Source organism: Miniopterus schreibersii, assembly GCF_964146895.1.
Source record: "Miniopterus schreibersii genome assembly, chromosome: 2".
In the NCBI taxonomy this organism is placed as follows: Eukaryota; Metazoa; Chordata; class Mammalia; order Chiroptera; family Miniopteridae; genus Miniopterus; species Miniopterus schreibersii.
Window position 1 is genome coordinate 44,628,707 of NC_138102.1, and position 20,438 is coordinate 44,649,144.

General features: G+C 32.8%; 1 pseudogene across 1 annotated transcript; it reads left to right on the plus strand.

Moving 5' to 3' along the window:
- The first annotated feature begins 1,178 nt into the window (after positions 1 to 1,178).
- Positions 1,179 to 1,554, plus strand: LOC308552410 (large ribosomal subunit protein eL22 pseudogene; annotated as a pseudogene). The gene has a single exon. The product of its transcript is annotated as a large ribosomal subunit protein eL22 pseudogene (transcript).
- Positions 1,555 to 20,438: the final 18,884 nt, after the last annotated feature.

A 20,438-nucleotide genomic window follows, 5' to 3' on the forward strand; every position in this document is an offset into this window, starting at 1 on the left:
ATAATTACCTCTTATAGTTTAAGGCATTAGAGTATATTTGTTTTGTGATGATTGATTTCATGAATTTTTATATACTAATTATTTGCTTTAATATTCAGTTGAAAACACTAAGTAATAATGAAGTGACCCTAAAAAATAAATAAAATAAAGTGATCCTATATATAATGTAGTTTTCTTATAGTAGAAAGAAAATTTTAGAATTACAATGTGATTAAAAACAGACAGAACCCAAAAATTGTAGCAGTTAGTTCTTTTAACAGTGAAGAGGTCATTCTTGGAGAGCAAATAAAGAGGCACAGCAGGAGATAACTACAAAGACATAATATCTTGAAATCAGATTGATGTAAGCAACTCTTGATCACCCACAGGCACCCCAATTATCTAGAATTACTATACCAATTAAGCACCTGTCTTTACAGTTGAGTGTTATTGTGCTCGATTTGATAAGATGGAAAAGTCCCAATTAAGAGAACTCCCTAATTAAGCATGCTTTGTGCAGATCAGTCTGATTACTCCAAAAATATTATGATCCATTACTTTTTTTTTTCAGTTAAGTAGCCATGTAATAATTTATCATAAATATTTTTAACAGTAAAGAAAAAAATAACACTTGCAGAAATGGTCCATGTATAGCTAAATCCATTTCTATTACCACTAATCTACAAGTTGTTTTTATAACATTACATTCTCTGATAATTTTTGTTTTATTCATTTTGGACATTCCATACAACACTTTAATTTGCATTTATATTTTTAACCCCTTAAAAATCATAGGTAGCCATTATATTTTGTGTGACTTCTGTGGCGTTAATGCAATATTGTTCCTTTAGTACAGATTTCACTTCTGCCATATTTTACAACTTAATTAAAACTGGTTAGATAAATTGGTTAAAACTGAGATTTTAAATGGAAATCCATAGGGTTCTAATTATTTGGAAGAATACATGCATTGTTAACTGGAGTGAGATGTGTCTTTAGAAAGGAATGAAATTGTGTAAAGACTTGTTTCCAAGCTTCTTACCCCTATTGTATCCATAGAAACATACCTATTATATAATTATTTTTAAATTTAATGAGCTCTGGAAGAAAGGTTCAGAAGAGTGTATTGCATAACACATCTCATCAAAACATGCTGGTTTAAAACACCAAAAACTGCCCTTTCTGCCTCTGTTGCCACCATGGCACCTGTGAAAAATCTTGTGGAGAATGAAAGGGGGAAAAAAGAAGCAGGTTCTGAAGTTTACCCTTGACTGCACCCCTCCTGCAGAAGATAGAATCGTGACTGCTGCCAATGTTGAGCAGTTTCTTTGCGAGAGAATCAAAGTTAAAAGGAAAGCTGGGGGTCTCCGTGAAGGCATTGTAACAATTGAAAGGAGCAAGATTACTGGAACTTCTGAGGTGCCTTTTACCAAAAGGTATATAAAATATCTCACCAAAAAAGATTTGAAAAAGAATAATCTATGTGATTGATTGCAAGTAGTTGCTCACAGCAGAGATCTGAATTGCGTTACATCCGGATTAACCAGGATTAAAGAAGAGAAAGATGAGGTTTAAAACTCATGTATCTGGAATATTTTTATGAATTTCTGAATAAAACTTGGGAGCCCCCAAAAAACCCAAAAACAAAAACAACACCAATAATTATTTATTGTCTTATACAGTTCCTGTGGGCTGGGAATTTTAGTGGTGGTTACGGGAGGTTCTGGACAGGGTTCTCCGTGAGACTGCAATAGGTGTCAGCGGGACCCCAGTCTCCTTAAGGCGTATGTGCACCTGGAGAATTCATTTCCACAGAAGTCACGCAAGAATAACTTCTCACCTTGGTGCTGGTAGTTAGCTCAAAGCCTTATTTTTCCTATGTGTGCACTTTTTTATGAGGCTGAGCGTCATCTCAGCATGGAAGCTAGCAATCACTAGAGCAAGAGATCCAAGTAACCAAACTGGACGTTTCAATGCTTCAATGACCTAGCCTCCTATTACATTGATCACATGGGGACAGCCAGCCCAGATGCAGTGTAGAAGACCCCACAGTGGCTTCACTAGGTAAGGCAAACATTATTTAAACGGTCTTGGAGGCTGGCTATCTCAGTAGTTTAATGTTGTCGGCCTAAATTCTTTTGTCAGGTTTTCAAGGTTCAGTTTTCAATTCTGTCATTGATTGCATGACTTTCAACAACATACTTAACCTCTCTACCCCGATTTTTAAATATTTTAAATAAATAATATGAAGTAAGTTATATTGTATTTTTATGAGGATTTAATGAGATAATATTGAAAAAGTATTTTTTAAAGACCCTGAAATACAGTAAGTTTTCTATATATGCTTGTTATTGTTATTTTTGTGTTTACAATAATATCAAAAGTAAGGAATCTTTATGTGATTTTTTTTTAGAGGTAAAAGCATAAAACTTTCACATTCATCTCACATTCATATACTGTAGGACATCAACATAATTGTTGATTGAGTGTAAAAAAAGCTATGAAATAAATTGTCTGTGATGAATAAGAGAAAAATACAGCAAAATGAATGATGTAATAAAGGGACACATTTTTATAAATAGAGAATCAAACCATAAAAGAAAGTTAAAGCTCATGATATTATTCCTGACTTAACAACCTTGTAGATTTAGCAAAACAAAAACAAAAAGATCTTCAAACTATATTTAGCAAAGCAAATATGTTATACAACCAATGTTATCATTTTCATCACCAACATATGCTTTGCCACCTTTGGAGTTCAACATGCATTATATATCATGAAAGAGATTTATGAATCAAAATATTAAAAGAGGTCTGAGCATGACGGAAAACATAAAATCGACGATTAATAAAACGAAACAAACCAAAGCAAAAGTTGGTGGTTAAATTTAACACTCAGTTTTGAATGTCAAGTGAGGAGAGAAGGAATAGCAGAATTTGAAGTAATTTCTTGTTCATGCCTGAGATCATTTCCTGACAAAATGAAAATAGGCTATAAACCAAAAATACTCTCTATAGTTTATGCTAAATGTAGATGCCTGCCAACAATAACAATGTTAAATGAAATACTTCTTGAAATAGAACTCACTGTCATCACTTTCCTTTGCTATTCATCTTAATTCACTGGTGAACTGGCTGAGCAAGTATCATATATTTTCATAACTATCCTTACCAATGGGGAAAAATTAGAAAAAATACAACAAGCCAATGTAAAAGTATAACTCATAAAAATGTATGGGGGTATTTAAAACAGAAATAGTGAATGAAAGTAAAATTTGCCTCTATTTGCAATTCATAAGTTAGTAGCACCAATGACACCAGTAAAGTTGAATTCCTTGTACCAACCATAATTAGCTATATTTTACATCAACAAATTTTGTATCTCAATATCTATCACAGAATGAGGGAACTCATTTTTCTGAATTATACTCACCCTCTGTAAATCATACGATGTATAGGTAAAATCATTGCAAATGTACCAAGAATTTTTTTAATGATTGACAACAAAAGTTACAACAATAACACTCATATAAACACATACACACAATCCACCAACATGTACTTCCTCTTGGTTCATAGAGTAGCATATGCTTAAGACTTAGTCAAGCAATATAAAAAGTGTTTTAAGTAATTACCACGTTTTTCCCAAGACACTATGGCCACACTCACATCAATTTGCCTTTTTTCTACTTCATCCAACTCTAACCCCTAACCACCGTTCTTCATTATTCATCTATGTTTCAAGTTATTGAAGGCTTATTGTTTTATAATATATAAAACTTTAGCACAGATCTTCATTCATAGAAGTTAGTCAATAAGTACTTATAAAATGAATGTATGTTGGGCTCCATAAAAGAATGACTCCATTAACAAAGCCATCTTAAATCATTAAAAAGTACAGTGTACCACCTGCACTTGATGAATAAATTGATGCATATGAAGTTTAATGTATCCATTTAATAGTGCTTTATCTTATAAAAAAGATTTTATTTTAATAGAAAAAATGCCATACACTATTGGCTATAAAAATGTGTTTTTTTCCTGTCATTCATCCAACTGGTTTTCATTTAAATAAATCATAAAATATTAAAATTAAAATAGAAATTCTATGGAATTAAAGTAACTAAATATAAATAATTATTTCATGAAGAATGCTCTTTTTTTCTAAAAGTATTAAATATTATGTGGACAAGAGGCAAGAAATTTCATAGAGCGTTATTTGCTATTTATTGTTTTAACTGCTATATTATTAGGATGCAACATGTTTTCTCAAATATAATGAAGTCATTTGAAAATACACTACTGTATTCATTTTTTTTTAAATCCTCACCCAAGAATATTTTTTCCATTGATTTTTAGAGAAAGTGAAAATAGGGACAGGGAGAGAGAGAGAGAGAGAGAGAGAGGAAGAGGGAGAGACATCAATGTGAGGGAGACACATGGATTGGTTTCGGGGATTGAACTTGCAACCAATGTAGGTGCCCTTGACTGGGAATCCAATCCTCAACCCTTTGGTGCCCAGGCAATGCTACAACCATTGAGCCAAACTGTCCAGGACATACTGTATTCTTATTTTAGCTAATAATTAACATTTTATAAGACTCCATGAAACAAATAACCAAAATGTACCTAAAAATAATATTTTACTGTAATGATTGTTTATCAAAGAAGTAACAGAGGATATTTTTCTTTATACTACATGTATGTATATAGATGATATGTATATATACACATATACATAATATAAACTATTTTAAATTACATAGGTTACTTAATATTTCTCATGTTCCTGATACTGATAAAATGTAAGTGGATCATTTTTTTAAAAATTTTAAAAAAAGAAAATAATAATAGATTTGAAGATTTTCAAAGTCAGTAGAGTGTTTAGTAGTTATTTAGCCATTGTGATCTCATGGTCTGATTTATACCTCAAATATAAATAATGTTTGCAATTTACTGAATGTTGAATGCTGACTTTCTGGTCAAAGTTTCCAATGTATATGTCAATATGTTGGGTATAAATAATTGATTTTATTATATTTTAATATACACTATCTTAAAACTAGGTCTAATTTAAATATTATAAAGGTCAAAATTAAAATATGAAGAAACAAATTAATAATAACAGAATATCAACTGAGAGAACTAACTCATCACAGCAAATAATGCAGTATGTGAATTCAGACAACTGGATCAACTGTGTGTTGATTGTTTTTCTGAACACCAATAATAAATCCACGAAAAAACAAAACACATTCCAGCTTATCAATGGAAACATAACCAAGCTGAAATTATGCTTCCTTCTTTTATAGTAAAAGCAAGAAAATAGACTATTTTTAGAAGATTGTATCAAAAGTTCTTTTAACAAATAATAATAGGCTATCTGTAGTAGAAAAAAATCCCATATACCAGTCATCTTTCTTGAGTCAGCAAAACTAAAAGTTGCCACATGATAAAAACTTCAGAGATATAAAATATATTTAAGGAAAATACTTAATTGATTAATTCCATGGAAATTATATCAGAACCATATAATAATAATATAGTCAAGATTTATAATGTATATTTTACCAGGCACTGTTCTATGTCTTTAATAAATAAATTGTATTTCATTTATTACAAGAATTATATGAACAAAATGTTATTACTAGTTTTCAAATGAGGATAACTGCTTCAGAAATGAAATATTTTTCTATGACCCTGGACACATAGCTCATAAGAAAAGTAATCTAGTTATTAAACCATTCACTTTGCCTTTACAGGCAGCTTTACCACTGTTCAGTAAGGCCTGCCAACATTCAAATTTATGTGCCATTATAAAATACACTGAGAAAAAACAGGAGTGGTCAATGAATCTAGAAATATTTTTATTAATAATCTAATCATAAAAAATATAGTATTTTAGCCTATAAGAGAATAATTATTTTCTTATATATTAAAAAGTATAAGGGAAAGAAAAATACTAATTATACCCTGATATCAGAATTATTAAACAAAACCATTGAATTTCTTTGTAAATTAAGCATCAGTATTATAAAAATAAAACCATAAGAAAGATTGCACCTTAGTAGAGAAAGATGCACATTGCTAAATAAATATAGGTGATGTGTACGTAAACATTTAAAGGTAGGCATTAGTTAAATAACTATAATGGGTGCACAAATCAAATAATTGTCATTAAAATAAATCAATCAGTCATGGCAATTAAGACAAGTAAATTGAATTAGTAATAAAAATAGCATGTTGTGCCATTCATTGTTCTAAGAATTTTGCATTAAACCACTAGAGATCCATAATAAATTTAAAAGTAGATTTTTTTTCTTACACTGTTTTGCAAGTTATTTAACTGAGGCCCAAAAAAGTTATATAATGTGCTAATTTTGAGAAAAAAATGAATCATAAATCAATCTGCTTCTTCAGTGAGCATTCCTAATGCCTACTGCTTCTCAATTAGAAAACAGAATTTAGCAATATTTTAAGCAACTGCACTCAAATATCTTCATACCTCACATGGGGAAAGGTTTATTGCATAAAACAAAAGTACTAACTGTAAAAATTATTCATAATTAGATTAAAGCAAAATTGAAAACTCTCAGTTATTAAAAAATACCATTTCTCACCCTGTAAAGTAACATAAAAAATGGAGAAGCTGTATACTAACTAGAAGTCTGAAACTAAGAATACTCATTCCAAGGCCAGGCTTAAGGACAGGAGCCTGAAGTCAAATCAAAAAGAAGAAATTTACATAGCAAGTGGGATCCTGTTCTAAACAAAGAAACCAACTGCTTCAACCTACTTTGTATTCTGGGTAGGCTATTTTAGTTAACTTTTTTCTTTTTAAATAATGACAGCATTACAGATGTCCCCCATTTCCCCCACACACACTTTGCCTCCTTCACCCAGCCCCTGCCCCATCCCAGGCCTTCACCGCATTATTGCCTTTGTCCATGGGCTATGCATATATGCGTATATGTTCTTCAGTTAGTCTCTCCCCCCACCCGAACGCTCCCCTCTGAAATCTGTCTGTTCCATGCCTCCATGCCTCTGGACCTATTTTGTTTGTCAGTTTATTTTGTTCACTAGATTCTACTTATAAGTGAGTTCTTGTGTGTTTGTCTTTCTCTAATTGGCTTATTTCACTTAGCATAATAATCTCTAGGTCCAACCTTGCTGTTGCAAAGGGTAAGAGATCCTTCTTTTTTACAGCAACATAGTATTCCACTGTGAAAATATAGCACCGTTTTTTATCCACTCATCCACTGGTGGGACTTGGCCTGTTCCTAGTCTTAGCTATTGTAAATAGCGCTGCTATGAACATAGGGGTACATCTATCCTTTCTGATTGGCGAGGGTGTGGAGAGAAGGGCACCCTAGGACACTGCTGGTGGGAATGCAGACTGGTGCAGCCACTGCGGAAAACAGTATGGAGTTTCCTCAAAAAATTAAAAACGGAACTGTCATTTGACCCAGCAATTCCACTTCTGGGAATATCTTCTAGGAGGGGTATTTCTAAGTGAAGTAATACATAGCAGTTAAATCCAGGGTTGCTAAATATACTTTTTCTTGGCTCTGGCACAAAGGTAGCAATCAGAAAGGTGGCTATTACCCTCCTATTAGATATGCCTCTGTATCTCAACCTAGTTTTTGTAAAGAGGTCTAACACAATTTGAAATTCCTTCTTAATCCAAAAAGACCTTGATGGTATGAAAATGCCAAAAACCTTAAAAATGTGTCATTCAAGGGGGTGAAATGCTGCGTACGGAGGAACACCAAAGCAGGCAATTTTTCTGCACAGAGAAAGAAGCAGCATAGACAAGTGAGAAATTCACAGATTCACCATTGTCAAAACTCAAAGCTTTTCCTTAGCTTCAGGAACATCTCTGTTCTGTATTCTGGACCAAAACTGGAGTCCATCATGACAAATGGATGTTCTCCATTTCTTGTAAATGAGAACGCTGATTAAAATATCCAAAAGAGCTAACTGCTTCAGCTTGGGAGCTAGAAAGTCACAATGAAGATTACTTAATGATCCTGGATATTCTGGAGTGATGAAAAAGTTTTGAAATTACAGAGACGTGATGATCGAATAATACTGTGAATGTACTATATATAGGCCACTGAATTGTCTACTTTAAAATGGTTCATTGTATGTTATGTGAATTTCACCTCAGTTAAAAACAACCCAAGGTGGTTAAAAAAATAAGTAAAAAACCATCTCATTCCCCTTAAAATTTCAATGCTATGTTAACAAAAAATATGAATAGGTATGGTTTCATTTATGGATTATAAAATGTATCACTTTTACCTGAGAAATACACAATTATTACTTGAGTTCTAGATGTCAATGCAGTCATTTTGCCCTACACAGTATCTTTAAAAAGAGGTGTTATTCTTTCAAAAATCTAATCTATGAGGTAAAAGTAGAAAAGAAAATATCCTCTAATGAAAATCACATTTTTATTTCTGCTTCTCAGGCACTTTAATCATTCAGTGTGTATTGTTGCTGGGCTTAAAAATCATTTGTGGGCAAAATAGCTCTAATTAGCTCCATATTAATCGCTGAACTGACAGGCAAATATTCTCAAAAGGGTTCTAAATTAGCACTAATTTAAATCACCTCTACTCTAAAAGGCTTTCTTCAGCAGATCTGGAAAGTTTATGTAAGATTTTCTACTGGACTATTTAAATGGCAATCTCATCTAGATAGGGTATTATATGACTAGCAGGCAAGAACAAATAACAAATTGAAGGTTTTGCAAAAGCATACTTATATGTGAAATTTTACACACACACACACACACACACACACACACACACTTGGGCAGAACAAATGATAATTTAAAGCTTTTAAATTCATATGCATATTCCAAATATGATGAAAAGCAAGTAAATCAGTATGTACATTTTAATGTGTTTCAAAGGAACTAGAAATTTGTTCAATAACTCTCTGACTGTGATCCAAATATCTGAAACAGCTTTCTATCGTACAGTAAACACACCTATACAGAAAAAATTAACTACTCAATCACCATAAACTTTAGACAACGTTTGTATCAATGGCATTAATTGCTTTAAAAAGAGTTTTCTATAAAGAAACTAAAAAATAACATGTATATAGACATCTTGACATCATGTATACAGACAGCCATTTTGCATCAACGAACTCACATTATTAGAGTCCAAAAGCATTAAAATATAATTTAAAATAACATTTAATAAGTCAACAGTAAAAATAAATGCATCTGGACAAGTAATTTGTAAGGTTCCCATTATATATAAACTAATACTAAAGAGATTAGATGGTGCCATTTATGCAATTCCAGCTTTTGATTCCAGCAATATAAACATAAAGTACATATAATTTATCTTTAAGTATTGATTATGGTTATACTGATAATAACTTCTGTAAAAATTTGGAAAAATAAAGACATAGCACAATTATTTTGGCAACAATCCTCTTAAAATGCTATTGACAATATGTAATAATTAATGTAGAAGTTTAGAAGAGTAGTTGGAAAATATCTGAAAATATCTAAATAACACCCTTCACTTTCAACACCACCATGCTGCACCAACACAAAATCATTTTTATCCTGTAACTTTGTGATAATCCTCTTAGCATAGCTCTCCTTCTGTGTTGCTCCCCCTTTATTTCTTCTTAATGCTGCTGCTATCATAATCCTCTTAAAATTTAAGGCAGACCATATCTCTCCTGTGCTTGTAATTATATACTGCCTTCCCATCTCATTTCACGCTGTAGTTATTAGAGTGACCTACAAACTATACAACAAATTTGGTTCCATGCTATTTCCTATTTCAGTGACTTCATCTTCTATTTGGTTCTCCCTTACTCACTTTAATCCTAGCAAAGTGTAGTCAAGTTTGACAGAGAGATTTTTGCTAGAACAATAGAAAAGGTTGATTTGTCAACAGTTTGGAATGAAAGACTATAATGAGGTAATTTTCATGAACTATAAGGCCCTCGGTTTTTCATGTATTAAATTTAAGAAAACTAAATCTTTAAGTAGAAATACTGAGTTTGTATATAAACACCAAGTAATAAATGGTTTTGGACTGGGTTTATCACACAGGAGGATATCTAATGTGTCCTTGGACACTGTATGTTTATTTTCCAGTCCCCAATGATCTACTTAGGATAGATATACTTAGCACAGGGAAGAAGCTTTACATTGCTTCCCACATTGTGCCTTTATGTTAGAAAGCCCTAGAAGGAAGCCCCTGAAATTACTGATCCTCTGGCCAAGACAGTATATCTAAAACAAAACCACATTCTAGAAAGATTTACACAGAAAACATCAAAATCAAGGATCTTAAAGATGCAGAGAGACTTGTATTCATCATTGTTCCTTTTAATTCACTATCCAGACCTCTACAGAATACAGAAGAGTGCCATGGCATTAATCATTGGAGAGACAAAAACGCTGTTGTACCAGATGTGGTGCTTTATCTGCAGCAGATCAATACGGCCTCTGACCTTTCGTATGTAGCTTTTAGTTTGACAAATCTTTTTTTCTTGATACCCTTTAAGAAGAAGGATTAAAAAATCATCTTTACGAGACACATTTAGTAGTGCATCTTCAGTGTCCTGTTGCAGGACTCCGCTTGCTCTTCTATTCTTGGACAAAATATGTTCTGTAGAGTCCTTAATCATACTGATATTCTGTGTTAATGACATTATGCTATTTTTGATCTGATGACTAGAAATTGGCAAGAATCCTGAATTCTCTAACAAAACACCATGCTTGCCAGAGTGTCAAGATGATTTCTCAGATGTTTAAAAGGATTAAGTGTTAGTGAAGATTTTAATGGGTACATAAATTTGAATAACCTAGAACATTCTTTCTAATGTAAAGCTCCTTCTACTCCCTAAAAAACTGACTTTTACCACTGAGAAATAGATATTTGATGTACCTCTTTGGATTTTGGAGACAGTATATACCATACATGGGGCTATTATCCTGACCTTTTTATTAAGTGACTCAAAATTCTGCTAGTTCAGAATGTTCCCCAAAGCAAGAAAGTTCTCTTCAGGAAGAACAAGGTGCAGAACACACTGTCTTGCTTTAGGACCATGGACGCAACAGAACCAGGTCGAGATAGACGTGTGTTGTTGATATGCAAGTTGTGTGAAAGCCCATTAGGAGAGTAGTTTCTCAGGTTCCTAGTGAGCTGAAACAAGGCCATGCCCTCTACAGCACAAAAAATTTCCTCTACAGAAACAGTTCATAGGATAACTATGGTATAGAAGGTGTGTTTGATCACAGGACACATAAAGACTGTGTAAACATAGCTTTCCACTTTGCCACTGGCTGTTATTAAATCCACTGACTTGCCCGGCCGGGCGTGGCTCAGTGGTTGAGCATCTACCCAGAACCAGGCAATCGGGGTTCGATTCCCAGTCAGGGCACATTCCCAGGTTGCGGGCTTGATCCCCAGTTGGGGGTGTGCAGGAGGCAGCTGATCAATGACTCTCTCATCATTGATGTTTCTATCTCTCTAACCCTCTCCTTTCCTCTCTCTGAAATCAATAAAGATATATTTTTGAAAATTTTAAAAATCCACTGACTCATAATTTTAGGAAAGCATTGTGAAAATCCACTATACCACAGAGTCGTACATTTGAAACTAGCCTTAAGCAGATGTAGAAAAATAAGGTTCAGACTGCAAGATCATTTATTTATTTTGTACCAAGACCTGTCCTTCAATTCTCATCTATGGTTTTAAGACATATTTCTTATGATCCACTAAGGTGGAGAAAATACCTGGGGCCTAGTTTACATATGATCATCAAATATAATAATAGTGGCCCAAAGTGGATTGCAGCTACATTGTATTTCATTTAAGCAATATATATATATTGTATTTCATTTAAGCAATATATATATATATATATATATATATATATATATATATTTTGTATTTCATTTAAGCAATATATATATATATATATATATATTTTGTATTTCATTTAAGCAATATATATATATATATATATATATATATATATATATATATATATAATTGGACAGAACAATACATTCATTGTTCCACTCAAACTGGACAGAGAAGTGGCCTAATGCATGCTTTAATATTGACATTATTTCACTAGATGGGAAATAATGACTTGGCCTGGATAACATAGCACTTGGATAGTATGACCCTGGAATATTGGGGGAAAGGGACTTGGCCTGGATAACATAGCACTTGGATAGTATGACCCTGGAATATTGGGGGAAAGGGACTTGGGAAGAGGTGTGAATAGACCAATCAGAATGATGAAAAGCCTATGGCCTTTGTATCTCACATTAATGTCCACCAAAAACCATCACATAGGGAGTGCTATCATGTGAACAGTATGAGTGACCTAGTGAGGTTAGCCAGCCTCTTTGCTACTTGGAGAGATTGGCCATAATAGCAGAGGTGGTGACAATGTATTTTCTTAACATGGGCTCTATTTTACACAGGCTTATTTAACAGTGCCACTACTAAGTACTAAATTTATCAGCAGTGCTGTTCCTGAGGCCTAAGCATGACATTAATTTACAGGGTAATAGCTCAGAAAGCCTTCATAAGCAACACAGTCTGAGAGTTTACCAAATGCCTTATTTAGATCAAAAGACCAATTTTATCATAAAGAAATGAACAATAGTGAGATCACAATTATGCGGTTCACTGAAGGACAGAAGGACTATTAAACCTAGGCCTGTATAATGGCCCATAAAGAGAATACACCTTGAAAATTCAGATGATGTCCTACAAATTCCAATGTATGTCTTAAACTATCAGTAAATATATAGTGTTTTGTTTCAAGTGCCACAATATATATGAGGTCCAGAAATCAAGGGATTGAAGACAGTTTTTTTCCTTTGACCACTTTGCCCAGGGACCTACTTATGAAAAATTTGTTCCCCATCCTAGAAACATAAGACCTTGGCAGGTTATATTTCTTGGTCCCTGGAGGAGTGCAGGGCATTTGTGTTTACGGAAAAGGACTTCTCTGATATGAAAGTTAAGCCGTGATGCTAAAATGGAAAGTTTGGATTTCTCATGCCATTGGGTATGTCAGTGTACGGGCACAAAAATGCAGTGTGATTTCCATGAAAAGCTAGAATAGCTACTAAATAATGGACAAGGAGAGATTTTATATGAAACTGAGGAGATTCAGTGGGGTGTGACTTGGTGCTTTTATGTTGTTCTAATTATGAATAATTAATTATAGCATTCATTGCCTGAGAACAGGATAGCTTCAAAGGCTCAGTGCCTACAGGCAAGCAAATGATACCATTTGAAATGCTACCTAAGCATAAGAAAAATCTAAATTTTTGGTTCAGTAGAGAAATTATGAATATCAATTACAAGTTTAGAATTACCTTCAGTTGCTGGCCATAGCTTGGGTTGTCATCTAGCCTTAATTATTTTAAGATATTGGAATTGTACACCTCCTTGAAGGAGTGAATTTTTATTTATTCTATCATGAAATACGTGTGTACATGTTATTTTCATGTTATTAGAAGAGAGCCAGAACCCATAGGAGAATGATAATTGATCTGAGTGTTGCCAGGAATAGACTATATCCCAATCATAATACTCCCCTGATTATTTTGGTGCCTCCAGTCTCTTCATCTTACTCATTGAAAATCATCCCCTTCTACCAACATGATGTAATTTCTGATCCTTAGTAGCACTCAGAATACCTTGGAGTGAGGGAAGGCATCTCTGTTCTACTTTGCAAAACTTAGCCAGAACTTCAGCAGTCATGATTTCCCAGTCCAGCTAGAGCCAAGAACCTCTACTTCTAGTATCAGAATACATGTCACATCTCAGGTGAGCAATAAGGTTACTCAAGGGAATGCTCAATAATCCTACAGACCTAACCTAGAAGTACAGGGTAGTTAGCACTTCTCAAACAAACATTGACCAAGTAAATTTTTTTAATAGCAAAAAAGGCAAAAGAAGCCAGGGAATAAAGTCCTTTCTCTCTCTTGCCATCAGATTATTCAGAATGGGTAAAGAAGTAGCTGTCACTCTAGTCTAGCTGAGAGGATAAGTCATCTGATAATCTTTGTGGTTTACATAGTGGTTTTGTTCTTGTCTCCATTCAGAAAGAATTATGGAGTCATGTTGTTTTAGTTTTACTTTATCACAGACATAGAGTTACCTGGTCTGATGCTGGTGACTTAGGAAAGTGTTTATGTTCAATGGTGACTATCAGTGCTTAGTTATGAGTGCCAGGACAGCTCCTTGCAACAAGGTCTATTAGGACCAGCCCAACTCCCAATGATCTCCTTCTTATAGTAATAGCAATTAGTTGTTATTATCCATGAGTCTCTGGGTTAGCAGAGCAATTCTATATACTCAGCATGATTCACACCTGTGTCTATAGTCAGGTGTGAATAGAGAGGCTACAGAAGTGTGTGGTCATTAATATGTGATCTGAATATATACAGCTCAGTTATCAGCCCATGTTTACATCACAATTGACTTGGTAAACATTTATTGCTTGCATAACATTTGATTTGACTTCTATAAACTTCAGTTCCTCACTAGGGAAATTAGAGATCAAAGTGGTAATCACTCCATAATGGGCCTATTGTGATGAGGAAACAAGTTCAGAAATGTAAAAGCTTTTAACACAGTATCTGGCATATAATAACATTCCATAATATTAAGTATTATTATCTTTTATATAACTAAAATGTTTAGGTCTACTTGCCCAAGATTCAATTTGATTAGGGTCGCCAGATTTTAAACGTAAAATATAGGACACCCACTTAATATAAATTTCAGGTAAGTAATTAATAAATTTTTAGTATCTGTATGAAATATCCAATATTTGGGACATACTTATGCAAAAAAAGCATAGTTTATCAAACTTAACTAGATATCCTGTATTTTATTTGGCATAAATAAATAAAAACTCTTACATCATCCTTGGTACATATTTATTTATTAGAATGATCATGGGATAAAACAATGCTGGGTAAAAGCTTGAATAAATATTATGAAAACATATCCAAATTATATTTTATAAATATACTTATGTTTTATTTGCATATAATTAATAAAGATACTTTACTATAAAATTTAAATAGCACAGTTCTTAATTCAGAATACCTTAAATTTTCAATCACATACCCAGTACCTATATAATTGTGGGATATTAATTTGGGCTTATTTGGTTCATTGATAAAATGGTAATTAAAAATGGTTTACCTTTTGTAGAGTTGGTAAGAATTAAATGATTTGTGATGTGTAAGTTTTCTTTAAGGTAATGCATGAAACAGAACAAGCACTCAATTAGTATTAGCTACCATATTAGAGATTTTAAAATATTTATCCTATTATTCATAATTCTAAACATGTAATTTTACTTAGTAGTTGTCTACTGATCTGAGTTCATATCTAGTAAAGATTATGTGTAATGGGCAGTTTAACCTTTCCATGTCAAGTTATAAAAAATATCTTTCACTATAAAAAATAGTCTGTTTTATGTAGTTTATCAGTTATTTCAGGATTTAAACTCAGTCAATTCAAAGTTAATTTTCTTTTCTATAAAATGCAATTATCTTTTTTATACCTTTTTTCCTTCCCAGTGGGATGTATGAATGAGTAGAAGGAAAATTATGTTATCACCCGGAGGCAAAATAGTGGTGTTCTTAATTGATTCCAGGGAGAGGTTTCACCCAAATTGATCTTTGGGTGTTGTCCTTTGTACATCAGTATCATGTGTTGGTTTGACCACTCCCACATATCCTTTGGGTGTGAGCTAACATTTATTGCTTTTCTTTTTAGTCCCACAAAAAACAATTTATAAACTACCTTTGTTCCCTTCCTAGAGCTGTTCATATCTATCAGTTATCACTGCCTTTCTTAGCCTTTTTTTATGATGTAGTCTTTTTTTTTAATCCTCACTTGAGGATATTTTTTCCCATTGCTTTTTCAGAGAATGGAAGAGAGAGAGAGAAATATCGATTGGTCCCCTCCCGCATGCATTGAGGATTGCAACCGAGGTACATGCCCTTGCCCGGAATCAAACCTGGGATCTTTTAGTCTATAGGCCGGGGCTCCAACCACTGAACCAAACCAGCTAGGGCTTTGTCCTAGCCTTTGCTTAGCAAGAAGAAACTGAAGACCACAGAAGTAATCATGTAAGGCTTACTTTTGCCTAAGTACACCATACCTTTTTCTGTCTTCTAAAGTGGCAGCCTGATATTAATGCATGGCAATCTGATAAGTGCTTTGTCCTTAGAGTTCTAGAGGGTAAGGTCATTTGTTTACTTGTCCTCAAACCTACTAGGAGGATTCCTTTTCTATTAAATTAAACTTCCAAACCTTTTAGGTTTCAATACATGAAGAATAGGGACCAAAATTTCATTAAGTATACTCACATTTATAATTTTCTTTTTTTTAAATTCCTATCATTCCCGAAAAGATACCAATGCACTTCATATTGAAAGTATATGGCTATGTTGCCAAATCCTGTGCTTTTTCCTATTAATTATAATACTTAAATCAGAAAAATGTGAAGATTTCCCAAGTTATTTCTCTACATTCACCCATTTAATCCTCTGATTATTTTAGATTTTTACAACATGCCAAGATCTTGGCTAGTGGTTAGGAATACAAAATAACATGATATTATACCACCAGAGACTTCAAAATTTAGTGAGGTAATTGCAATTTGGCTTTCTTTATAATCAATAATACTTAGAAATAAAAAACTACGCTTTTCCGTATGCAGGAGATGATATTGCTTTAAATTACCTTAAGTAACTGTCATACATTTCATATTGTTTCCCTTAAAAAAAAAAGATACATAAATATATCAGAGGCAAAATCTCAGCTTTGTGTTCATTCAAAATAAAAGAACAACCTGTTTAGGCAAGAATGTTAGACAAAGTTTCCAAGGAGAAATGTTAATGAATTCATTCAGTTATTTCCTAATAACAGCATATTTACCTAAATCAATATGCAGATTATTTAAATAATAGAATTTCTCATTTTAGCCAATTTGTTAAATTTTCTTTGCTACTATATAAATGAATCGTTTAAATTTTATATTCTATTTTTAACATAATTCAGTACAAATTTTGTATCACATAGAACATAGAGCTTAGAGTTTATGTCTTAAACTTGATATATTTAATAAGCAGGAGAAATAGTCAATGTATCAAATAAGAGAAGGAAATAAACATTATTTTTATCATATAGTCTTGTTTGACTACTTTATCTTTTCTGTGCTGCTAGGATTTCTTATAGTTTGTCATATTTTATAAGCCTCAGACATGTAATTATACTTTCTCTTCTTTATCATCATTATCACTTATAGCTTTACTTACTGCTCTGTGAATCTCATCAACTTGCTATATTTGTGAGCATTAATTTAGAGTAACTTATTTCTGTTTTACAAAAAAATTGTTAAGCTTAGAAAAGCACACCAATTTAACAGATAAATAATTAATGCTAATTTTTATAGTCTGGATTATGTTTAAGTTTTTACTCTAAAATTTAAAAGAAAAAAATCCTAGGTACATATTAATATGTGTATATTAATATTAATATGTGAATATTAATCTTTCTGTAATTTGAAGCTCAATACAAAAATCAAGATTTTCCTTTTCCCCTATAAACTGACATAAATTTAGATATGCTAATTTTTTTTGAGCTGTCAATCCAGTTTGTTCCCAACTGGCCACAAACATTTTTAAAACTAGCTCACCATCCTTAATTTTTATATTTTACACATTTTAAAAGTTTCAGTACAATTTCTTTGTTTTTTAAGACAAGATGAAATATATTTAATTTCTTTTAGGGCACAGTGAACAGGATTTAAAATATAGATATTTTGGCCCTGGCTAGGTAGTTCAGTTGGTTAGTGTCGTCCCTATGTGCCAAGGTTTCTGGTTTGATCCCCACTCAGGGGTCAGGGCACATACAGGCATCAACGAATGAACACATGAATAGGTAGAGCAACACATCTACGTTTCTCTCTCTCTCCCTCCCCCCTCTATAATCAATAAATATAATTTTAAAAAACAATATAGAATTTGAACTATTTCAAAACTTGAAACATTTAATACCATTTCCTGTAGCATTCAGTAGAAGTAACTTTCCATTCTTCTATTCAGAAAATTTTTTATTGATCACTTGCAATTTATGTGTGTACTCTACTGGCACTAAAGTTATTTTCAGATTATTTTGGCACCAGTTCTTACTCTAAATTACCTGAGATATTTCATATGTGCCCATACAAATTTAATCTTTCCCATTAAATCAAATTTTATAAGTAAAGTTACAAAGATTTAAGGGAAATGAATAAGATATAACTCTTCATATAAGCAAATGCAGCGATTTTATTCACACTACTGCAACTCTTATTATTTTTTAAAAAATTGTTTTTCCAATATTAAGTCCATCACTTAGAACTAGACATCTAGCATATTAGAAGAAATACATGCAGTATTCTGGTGAAGATGGGTGGGTGGGTGGGGGGATAGATGATGGATGGATGGATGGATGGATGGATGGATGGATGGATGGATGGATGGATGGATAGGTCAATAGACTGATGATGTCCTTAAACATGTGGAATCTGTGGACATACTAGTAATGGTGAAAGACTTTGCTTTAAGACATTTTTCTATTTATTTAGGTAGGACTGTATACCTTAATCAAATACACATATTTGTAAATAGTCACAAGATACCAAAGCTTTCATGAAATAGGATAAGCTATTGTTTCCAGATATAGCACATTCTGATTCATTGCTCTCATTTTCTTCCACTTCATCTATCAAATTACTTTCCAGAAATCATCAATCTGTTTTGCTCTTGCACCTTCCTGAATGGACTTTGAAAAACAAAATTACACTTTGCACCTTTTTGAATTATCATAATTTTTTAGTGTAAGATTAAATACTTGCAAATAATATTATTTTAAGCTTATTTTTTATTTAGGATTTTTGTATAAAATTGTTGTTTACTAATATGAATGTATGTGGTGAATATCAAATAGTTATCATCATCACATATAATTTTTTAACATTAGTAATTTAATTTTTTTTCTTATTTTGATGAACTAAGGCTTCAATTCCACTTCCACACAAAATGTTATACTAGCATATTATATCTTCTATACATTAAAGTATTTTATTCATACTGTTTATAGGTATCTGGAAGAAAATTATCAAACATCAAATATTAAACACAAGTCAAAATAAAATAAAGTCCTTTTCCACATTTGTATACCTCTATATGTAACTATATCAATATCTGTATGAGGCTATGCAATTATTGCCCCAAGCTGTCATCATCTATTTTCACTATGATAACTTCTCCTTGTCCTTCTGGGATCTCCCTTCAGAAAAGCTCTTGCATCCAGTTGTGAAGATGGTAGGTAGCTGACAGTCTCCAACTGCAGCGCCTTTAGGTTCTGTCTCAGCATTTGAGCTAAGACCACACATTTCCTGCACAGTCCTCAGCCAATGATAGGGTAGCAAGATTACGAAGGCTAGTCATTTTTGTCTAATGTAGAACTTCTGTATTGGGCTATATCCATTTCAAAGTTCCTCACTATGGTGATCAAAAATTTGTCAGATTTGCATAGTGGTTCCAGGTTCTACCTACCCATCCAGTTCCGTCTCATCTTTTGCTCAGATCCACATTTTATTCCAAGAATTCCCCCTGTGCAATCTGGCTTCCTCTTTCTTTTACTATCCCAGGCATTAACTAAAATAACTTTTCTGAATGTCTGAGTTTATCTTGGGATGTGTTACCAGAGGTACTGAACTCACACAAACTGCCCCAGATGTCAAGGTTTAATTTTAGTCATAATTTAATACCACCTTACAATGTAAAAGTCTTATAATAGTTTGTTTTGAATTTTGATGCATGTGAAAATATGAATATAAGCACATTTTTATTTTATTTTTGTGTGTTTTTTAATTTATCTTGAATAATTTTACATTTAGATTAGAGTTGCAAAGATAGTGCAGAGAGTTCCTGTACATCTCTCAACACATTCCTCCTAATATTAACATTTATATAACCTGGTATATTTATCAAATTTAAGAAATAAACCGTGTGATATTAATAAAGCAAATACTTTATGGAGGGGTGGGGTGAGGGTGGGTGTTGGGTGGAGGTGAGCAAATGGGGGACATCTGTAACAGTGTCAACAATAAGTTAAAGAAAAATCAAAATGGTTGTTAAAAGTGTTTCTGTGTGGCATACTTTTTCAATTCCATCATTAATCTAGGATACCAAGTTTCATTTAGTCATCATGTCTCTTGAGTCTTCTCAAATATGCAACAGGTATTCAGTATATCTTTTTCTTTACTGACCTTAACATTTTTGGAAGAGTGCTGGACATGAATTTTGTAGGATCCCAGTTTGGGATTTTTCTGAGGATTTCTCATAATTATACTCAGCTTATGGATTT